Source organism: Phoca vitulina, unplaced genomic scaffold (assembly GCF_004348235.1).
Source record: "Phoca vitulina isolate PV1807 unplaced genomic scaffold, GSC_HSeal_1.0 scaffold15, whole genome shotgun sequence".
NCBI classification, from domain to species: domain Eukaryota; kingdom Metazoa; phylum Chordata; class Mammalia; order Carnivora; family Phocidae; genus Phoca; species Phoca vitulina.
Window position 1 is genome coordinate 19258718 of NW_022589718.1, and position 10199 is coordinate 19268916.

Here is a 10199-nt window from a genome sequence, read left to right on the forward strand (position 1 = left end):
CCAGGAAAAGATCAAACTACAAAATTTGAAGTAGTTTCTAGTGAATGTGTATCACTTCCGCATCTGTGTAAGGTTGAAAAATTGTAAGTCAAACCATCGAAAACTGAAGACCATCTCTGCTAACACTGTATGTACCTAACATCAGGGCCTCAAATTATATAAAGCAAATGTTGACAGAACTAAAAGTAGAAACAGGTAAGTTCAGTGCCATAGCTGCATATTTTAATACATCACTGTCAGTAACTAATAAAACAAGTAAAGATCTGTAAGGGTATATAAGATTTAAAAAATACAGTCAGCCAACTTGGCCAAATATACGTATGTAGAACCCTATGCCCCACGTTTACACAATGCACATTCTTTATAAGTGCCCAGGGAACATGTGACGAAATAGACCATTTACCAGATTAACCCTTCACCAGTACAGATAATATGCCATGCCATGAAGAAAGTTTCAACAAATTTCAAAGAACTAAAATCATATAGAGTATTATATGACCACATAAGTGGAATTAAACAAGAAATCAATAATAGAAAGATAACTAGATCTTCAACTAATTAGTTGAAAGTAAGCCATGTACTTCTAAATAAGTCATGTGTTAAAAAATAAATCATAATAGAAATTAGATATATTTTTAAGCTGAGTGACTACATAACAGATAACTTGTGGAATGCAGCTAAAACAGAGTTTAGAGGGAAATTTATATTTTTCAGTGTAAAAATACATAAATTTTTGTTTAATTACTAAATGTTCATTAAGACCACATGGAGATACAATTTAGATTGTATTCTTACATTGTGAAAAGCTAAAAATTCTCACAGTAATAAGTATTGACAAAAACCAGAACAATAAGAACTCTTACAAAGTAATGATTTAGGTGGCAAATTAAAATAATCACTTGGGAGAAAAAAGACTGCTATGTAGCTGAAGTTATGTTTATCTTATAATTTAGGACTTGTACTCAGGTATATATGTTAAAGACCTACATGTTAGACATACATAATACAAGGAAAATGTTTTCAAGAATAGCAACTTTACTGGTAATATTTCAGCAACAGGGCAATGAACTGAATATGTAACAAGGTGCCATTAGACACAAAAATAATGGACACATGTTTAATTATCAGCATGAATTATTGTCAGAAAAATAATGTTGAGTAGAAAAAACAAGTTGCTGAACTATACATATATAGAGAGAGCAAGAGAGACAAATATTTATAGAAATACATATGTGCTGTTTTCCTAATTATTTAAGATGTTTTTAGTGTCAAAATCTATCATTTACATAAGGTTGAAATATAAGATTCAAACAGGTAGACATTACTATGATTCAGGTATATATCTATGTAATAAAAGGGTAAATAAATACATGGAAATATTGATAGAGGGAGCAATGCAATCTGGGAGTGGTACTTGGGCCTCCAGAATGCTGGTAAAATTTTATTTCTTGAATTATATAGTGGGTACACATAGCATACAAGTTATACCAGTCTTTCTTTTTTATGTTCTAGAATACTTTCAATATTAGTTATATTCTAGAATACTTTCTATATTTTGTTTTCTAGAATACTTTCAATATTAATCATATTCTAGAATACTTTCAAGATACATAATAAAAGCAAACATTTCCAATTTTTTTAATCAGTGAATACATTGACATTTGTCCTTAAGTACAAATATGTCATTGTTTTGGCTCAAAAATAAATCTGTTTTCCTGAAATACATATTAAGTTGTATCAAATGTCTCTTTAGGAGTCAATGAGATGATGATTTAGTTTCTTCTTTTGCCTTTTGATTATATTTTAGACTGCCTAAAATTTGGCTATCTTCAAATTATTGTGTTTAAATTCTTGGTAAAGCTGTCATCATCATTCATATACGGCTAGATTAAATGACAATGATCTATTGTGTTTTTCCTTTTCTATTTCAACCTATATTGATAGAATGATGATGCCTTTGTAAAATGAAATAAAAATACTTTCTCGTTTTTCTAACCTCCAACAACTATCCAATAATTTATAATGTAATGAGTGACTATTCATTCTGGGAATTATTCTTTATTTAAAATTTGATTTTAAATGGCCCTCTTGTGCACAACTTAAATTTATCATATAAATGTTTCATAACACAGTCCCAAATTGATAAAATATAGGTGTCCCTTTGGTTTGCTGACCAGCAGTGGACAAACTTCCTTGCACCCATCACCCAAGATAAGAGTTAGCAAGAAATTACACCCTTTCTTTATTCCTCCCTCAACCCAGACATCCGCCAACACACACATGAGATTCCTACCCACTCCTCCACATTCTGTGTTTGTGATTTGCTTGCATACTACAGTTTTTAAAATCATGTTATTATATTTCTAAAAACCACTTTAGTTTGTTTTCTCTTTACAAAGAGTATCATGTTTTATATAGCTCTCTGTGATTTACTTTCTTCAATCAGTAATATAATGAAAATATTTATCTGTATTCTTTAATGTAGCTCTATTCATTCAATTTGACTGCTATATAATATTCAATCATGTGAGCATACTGAAATGTATTTATCCAGTTGCTTGCCAATTACCATTTGGGTGGTTTATTTTTAATCTTTGAAGAAGATAAATTTGGAAAGCTATCTAGTCTCTCTATCATTTTTTATGATATATCTCAAATGACTTTTGTTAAGGCAATTTATGCTCATATGTCTGCTCTGATTTATATTTCATACTGAATCCATCTACAAGTATACATTAGTTTCATTCAAATATATAAATCTGTATGGTACATTGGTTTATATGCATTATTTTTTTAAAACTTATAAATATTAAGGTCAGTATATGTGCTGCCGAAGCGAGCACTATAAATATTAAGATAAGTAAAAAAAAAAAAGAAACCAGCCATAATCATCCCATCTGGAGTTATATCCTCTAAATTCATCAAGAAACATGTTGCTGCATATGCTTCCAGACTTCTTTTTATTCATATATTTTGTCTCTCAAAAATCAATTGAAAGGGGCGCCTGGGTGGTCAATCGTTAAGCGTCTGCCTTCGGCTCAGGTCATGATCCCAGGGTCCTGGGATCGAGCCCCGCATCGGGCTCCCTCCTCTGCGGGAAGCCTGCTTCTCCCTCTCCCACTCCCCCTGCTTGTGTTCCTGCTCTCTCTGTCTCTGTCAAATAAATAAATAATCTTAAAAAAAAAAATCAATTGAAAGGAAAATGTTGTTAGGACGTCTATTTTAATCTTTCCTTGTTAATACTGCTATACTTTGTAATACTCATGATATCACAGGATTTAATGTACATATGTATCAGAGAAAAGTATTGAAATGAGCAAGTTCTTTGATTACTAAAGCAGTTGAACAGTTTCATTTTCTTATCTGTGTTTATTTTATGAATGACCTTGTCATGCCCTTTACCCATTTTCTTTTGTTATTCATCTTTTTTTAAGCTTTAATGTATTTATATTTGAGGAATATTATTACATTTTTACATAGGTTTTATATGTTTGCTGACTTTCCATTTCTCTCCTATATAAATAGATACTTATTTATATTTGTGTGGTACTTAAATATTTAACTTTACATAGTTAAATGCATACATAATTTTAGTTATGATTTCTGATTTTGCTATCTGACTTTAAAAAACTCTTCCCAGTTTGCTAAAATGCAAATACATAGTTATCTGTATGTTTACTTGTAGTTATCAGGTGTGCTGGGGAAGAGGAGAATATGTTACATTTAAGTTTTTATTCCATCAAAAGTTTAACCTCCATTCTTGGTGTAACTCTCCCTCTCTCCAAAATCTGTTTTGTGTCAAAGAGTAATGTCATTCTGTCGCCAGATCCATAAGTACAGCTGTTGTACCTCTCCTGGGTCCTCAGTGTTGTTGCTCTTAAATACTGTTCTATGATGACAAACAGAATCTATCTGGTGGGCTCCCAATTTTGCCAAAGCCTACCTTTATCTGTAGCTCTCATTCTTCCAGACTTTGACAAATTAAAGGGTTTCTGCCATACCTTTTAATTTGAAATTCCTATTCGTCCCTTTTTTTTTTTTTAAAGATTTTATTTATTTATTTGAGAGAGAGAGAATGAGAGACAGAGAGCACGAGAGGGAAGAGGGTCAGAGGGAGAAGCAGACCCCCTGCTGAGCAGGGAGCCCGATGCGGGACTCGATCCCAGGACCCCGGGATCATGACCTGAGCCAAAGGCAGACGCTTAACCAACTGAGCCACCCGGCGCCCCTATTCTTCCCTTGGATCTAGCACTCCTGCCATTGGAAAGAAATTCAACATATGTGTTGACTATGTATATATACATACACACACACATATACATACATACATATATATACACACACACATATATATGTATATACATACACACTGAGTAGTTCATAAACAACAGGTATATATTGCTCACAGTTCTGATGGCTGCAAGTTTAAGATCAGAGTGTCAGCATGATCAGATGAGGGTCCTGTTCCAGGTATGACTTTTAGTTGTATCCTCACATGGCAGTAGGAATAAAGGATCTCTCTAGAGCATCTTTTATAGTCACTAATCCCATTATTGAGGGTTCCACCTTCATGACCTAGCACTTCCTAAAGGTACTAGGAATTATTACCGTAATCTGTGGTTTAGGATTTCAACTTATGAATTTGGGTGGATACAAACATTCAGACCATAGCATTATATGTAACAGAAAATTTTTTTCAATGCTATACTTTGGATAGCCTTTAAGCTGATATATATGCCACAGGATTATTCTGATGCTTAAATTCCTATGGTTATTTCTATAGTAATTGAGAAATGACATATAAAACGCATTTGTTCTACTTCTTTTCCACCTCATTACATACAAATGTTAAAATGAGACTTTTAAATGTGGCATTGAAATAATGAGAGAGATTAAAAAATAGAAGAGTATTTTAGATCAAGGGAAAATTTTATAAGGATGTAAAAATAAGCTCATTAATTCTCAGAGAGAAAAAAAGGAAATGAAAGAATATAGTGAAAAAGAGGGAAGGAAGAGGAAGTATGCAGGATTCAAGTAACTGCTTTAGAAAGATCTTAAAGTAATATTCACTACTTAAATTCTATAAATTAAGCAGAAAGGATAAGAGAACAAGTAGAGATACATAGTAATAGTTTTGATTTTATAATCAATTCATGTAGGTTCAATATAGTTCAGAGACATAGATTTATATAAGAGGGCCAAAATAGAGTTTTTTATTGAATCCAAACTAGGGAAAAATTAAATTCCCACATGCTTAGTGCCCTTATTATAATTCTGCAACAAGACAATGTTTTTCTTCAGCAAACTCCCACCCCCTATATTTAAGAGTAATGTGCGATATCTTTGTCCATTATGAAAGGAAAATCTTATGTGGTTTCAGCAGTTTCCACAGCTCCTGAATTCATAAAGAGAACTTTAAGAGTCATATAACAGTGGACAGAAGTGGTCCATGAAAGTTACAATTTGCTTGAGTTCACCTGGAAAGTAGGTATCAATGGTAAGACTTAAATCCAGATCTCCTCGCCTGACTCAAAATTCTTCCCAATAAATCATTTGGTATTCACCTTTCTCCATATAGATTTTTACTTAATTCCTATTAACACTTTTCCCAGAATGTGCATCAAATATTAATCCTATAGTATTCATATATGTGAGTTTAGCAGATAGTATTCTGCAGTAGAATAAATGAAGTTAAATAGTCTTTCTCAATGAAGTATGTAGGAAAATTCCTTATGGATGAGTACTGTAAAATTCTTTAAGATGTGCTATATTATGTGATTTTTTCAAATTTAGAGGTAATGGTTGAACTGGTGATGCTCAGCAGAACACTCTTTGAGAAGTCATCTTATAGCTCATGTATATCCTTTAATTAAAAAAAGAATTTATAATACCATCTCAAAGAGATCTATTGACTAAATTTTGAACTCAGATATCTGGCAAGAGAATATTCTAATTGCTTCCAAGATAAGAAAAAATTTTGATATTAGAGATGCTACTTAGCACAGCATTAAGAGCTATGGATATAATTATGAGAACCAGACACAATTCCAGCCCACATGGAGAATATAGTTTAGTGAAGTATACAAACAGAAAAAAAATCTTGCAAACAAATGTAAAATTGTAACTGTTGCTATAATAAGTGCTATAAAGAAAACAATACTTATGCTATAATCTATGATCCAATGAGGGAGAAAATTATGTTAGAGTTCAGAATTGAAGAATGAATGAGAGAAAACCAAGTGAATACATGTCAGAAGGACATTCTAAGCAGACATATGGTCTGTGCAAAGCCTTGGGGTGAGAGGGAACACAAATTCTTATAAGGCAAGTGGAAAGAATAAAGGAGAATATTATACAAAATAAAGCTAAAGAAGTAGGTAGAGACCCGTTCTTGTGGCCCATTATAAGTCATGTAAAGATCTTTATTTAAGGTCAATTAAAGAGTTTGGAGCAGAGAAAATGGCATATTATTCTTATTTTGAAATGGTCAATCTGTCTAGAGATAACAGGATATGACAACCCACATCATCCCTCCCCAATGTGGCACAGCTCAGTGCTAAAGAGATTTTTTTGGCCAGTTACTCTTTCCACCAGGGAAACTGAGAGCATGTGAGTAAGCACCAGCCTTCCCCAGCTCTGCAGAATTCTGCCAGAGATCCACTTCTTTCTTGCCCTGATCCAGACTACTGAGGTGGGCTGCAAGACTGAGGAATGTGGAGCAGCTGGGAGAGTGGAATTAAAGAGTCATGGGTCCTGTTTACTATATTACAGACTCCATCAAGAAACCCACCCACAAGCCACTAGGAATGCCTCACCTGTAGATCCCCCAAGTGGTCCACAGGCAATACACCTCACCCCGTGGCCAGCTCCCTATGTGAGCTCTCCATGGCAGCTGGAGTGAACTGTGACAGAGAGTTAATGAGTATTCACAGGACCATAATAATTTCCTAGTAACTGAACTCAAAGATATGGAAAAAAAAAAGAACAAAGATATGAAAATCTGTAATTTCCCTGATAAATAATTCAAAGTAACTATTTTAAGGAAGCTCAGTAAGCTACCAGAAAATACACAGAGACAATTCAATTAAATTAGATAAATAATACATAACAAAATTAGAAGTTTAACAGAGACACAGAAATCATATAAAAGAGCCCGGAATTGGAGCTGAATGATACAATGAATGAAATGAAAAATATAACAGACAGCATCAACATATGCATCAAACAGAAGAAAGAATATGAAATGGAAGGCAGGACTTGTGAAATTAACCAGTCATAGGAGAACAAAGGAAAAAGAATGAGGAGAGCCTATATGAATTATAGTATATCATTTAGAGAAACAATCTATGCATTACTGTACTCTTAGAAGCAGGAGAGAGAGAAAGGAGCAGAAAGCTTCTTTAAAGGAAAAACATGACTGAGAACTTCCCAAATTAGTGGAGAGATTTGGATACTCAAGTTCATAAAACTAATAGGTCACCCAAAAACTAAAACAGAAAATTATCTTCTCCAAACTTATTATCATAAAATTAATTAAATTTCAGGACATAAATTTTAATATTTTAAATTTAATATAAAATTATATATAATATATATAAATATATAAATTTAATATAAAATTTTAATAAATTAAAATTAAGGACATAAATTTAAAAGAAGGGAAAAAAAAATTATCACATGCAAGGGAACCTCTAGAAGGTTATCAGTGGATTTGGATAATATAATCAAAGTTGTGGGGAAAAAAAAACTGTCTACCAACAATACTTTACCTGGTAAAGTCCCTCAGAAATGAAGGTGAGACAGACTTTCCCAAACAAATAAAAGCAGAGAGAGATCAGCATCACTAACCTGCCTTACAAGAAAAGCTATAATGGGTTCTTCAAGAAGAAATCAAAGGATGCTTATTAGTAATATTAAAGCATATTAAAGTATACAATACACTGGTAAAGATGGGTATATACTCAAATTCAGAATCAGAACACTCTAATATTGTAATAAGATGGTGTGTTAATAACTTAACTCTAGTATAAAAGTTAAAAGGCAAAAGAATTAAAAATAGCTATGTAATTTGTTAAAGGATACAGTAAATTGTGACATCAAAAATATAAAATGTGGAGGAGAAGAAAAAGTTTTTGTATGCAGTTAAAGTGGTTATTAGTGTAAAATAGACTGTTATATCTATATGATGCTTTATGTAAGACTCATGGTAACCACAAAGCAAAAACCTACAGTGGATATGCAAAAGATAAAGAGAATCGATATTATTGTGGAAAATTATCAAATCACAAATGGAGACACTAAGAGAGAAAGCAAGGAATAATGGAACTACAAAACAGCCAAAAACCAATTAAGATAGTATTAGGAAGTCCTTCCCTATGAATAATTACTTAAATGTGCATAGACTAACTTCTCCATCTAAAGTCATTAAGTGGTTTGTTGGATACAAAAACAAGACCCAACTATATTCTACCTACAAAAGACTCACTTCAGCTTTCAGGACACATGAAGAGTGAAAGTAAAGGGATAGAAAAAGATAATCCATGCAAGGAAAAACCAAAAGAGAGCAGAAGTAGCTACACTTACATAAGAAAAAACAGAGTTTAACACAAAGCTGTAATGAGACAAAAAAAAAGGTCATTATACAATAATAAAGGGGTCAATTTATCAAGAGGATATAAAATCACAAATATAAATGCACACAACTTTGAAGCACCTAAATATATTAAAAGCATATACTAAGAGATCTGAAGGGGGAAATAGACAACACCACAATAATAGTAGAGGATGTCAATATAGCACTTTCAACAAAAGGTAAGTAATCAGACAGAAAATCAATAAGGCAACATTGGACTTGAATTATATTTAAAACAAATGGACCTAACAGACATATACAGAAATTCCATCCAAGAGCATCAGAATACACATTCCTCTCAAGTGTACCTGAAACATTTTCCAGAATAGATCATATGTTATGTCACAAAACAAGTCAGAGCAAATTTGAGAACAAGTTTACCTTTACTGACTGCAACAGTATGAAACTAGATATCAGTAACAGTAGAAAAATTGAAAAATTCACAAATATGTGGAAATTAAACAATACATTCTGGAACAACCAACAGATCAAAGAAGAAATGAAAAGGGAAAGATGTCTTGAAACAAACAAAAGTGGAACATAACATGCCAAAACTTATGGAATGCAGCAAAAGTAGTTTAAGAGGGAATTTCATAGAGATAAATGTCCTCAAATAGACAACTTAACTTTATACCTCAAGGAACTAGAAAAATAATGACAAACTAAGCCCAATTTAGCAGAAGGAAGGAAATAACAATGATCAGAGCATAAATAAATGAAATAAAGATCATAAAACCAATAGAAAATATCAATGAAACTAAGACCTGATTTTTGAAAAGATAAGCAATACTAACAAACGTTTAGCTAGATTCAGAAAAAGAGAAAGAAGATTCAAAGAAATAAAATGAAGCATAAAAGAGGATTTTATATAATCAAATAAATAAAATGAGACAAAAAAGAGTATCTTTTTGATACTACAAAAATTCAAAGGATGGCTTTTTGTCTGACATCTTAGTGAGCTGCAGGAGCGGCTGCTGGTCTCCCAGCTTTGCAATGCCACCCAAGGACGACAAGAAAAAGAAAGGTGCTAGAAAGTCAGCCAAAAAAGACAAAGACCCAATGCCAAAAAGAAAACGTGTCCAAAGGCAAAGTTCAGGACAAGCTCAATAACCTGGTCTATTTTGACAAAGCGATGTATGACATACTCTGTAAGGAAGTTCCCAACTATAAGCTTATAACTCCAGCTGTTGTCTCTAAGAGACTGAAGAATTGAGGTTCCCTGGCCACGGCAGTCCTTCAGGAGCTCCTTAGTAAAGGACTCATTAAACTGGTTTCAAAGCACAGAGCTGAAGTAACTTACACCAGAAACACAAGGGTGGAGATGCCCCAGCTGCTACTGAAGATGCATGAACAGATCTTCCAGGTGTACATTTTAGAAAATAAAACTTTATTAAATAAAAAAAATCAAAGGATGGTAAGAGACTACTATGAACAAGTATATGTTTATTCCTACTCTTATACCTCTCTAAAGGCAGGACTATCAAGATCTTGGAACCTCATTGGGAATAGAACTATATCCAGCTCAATGCTCTCTGCCAGAGGACATGGGTAATGTGAATTCTGTAGC

General features: G+C 32.9%; 1 pseudogene; it reads left to right on the forward strand.

Moving 5' to 3' along the window:
* The first annotated feature begins 9625 nt into the window (after nucleotides 1-9625).
* Nucleotides 9626-9982, forward strand: LOC116637895 (annotated as a pseudogene).
* Nucleotides 9983-10199: the final 217 nt, after the last annotated feature.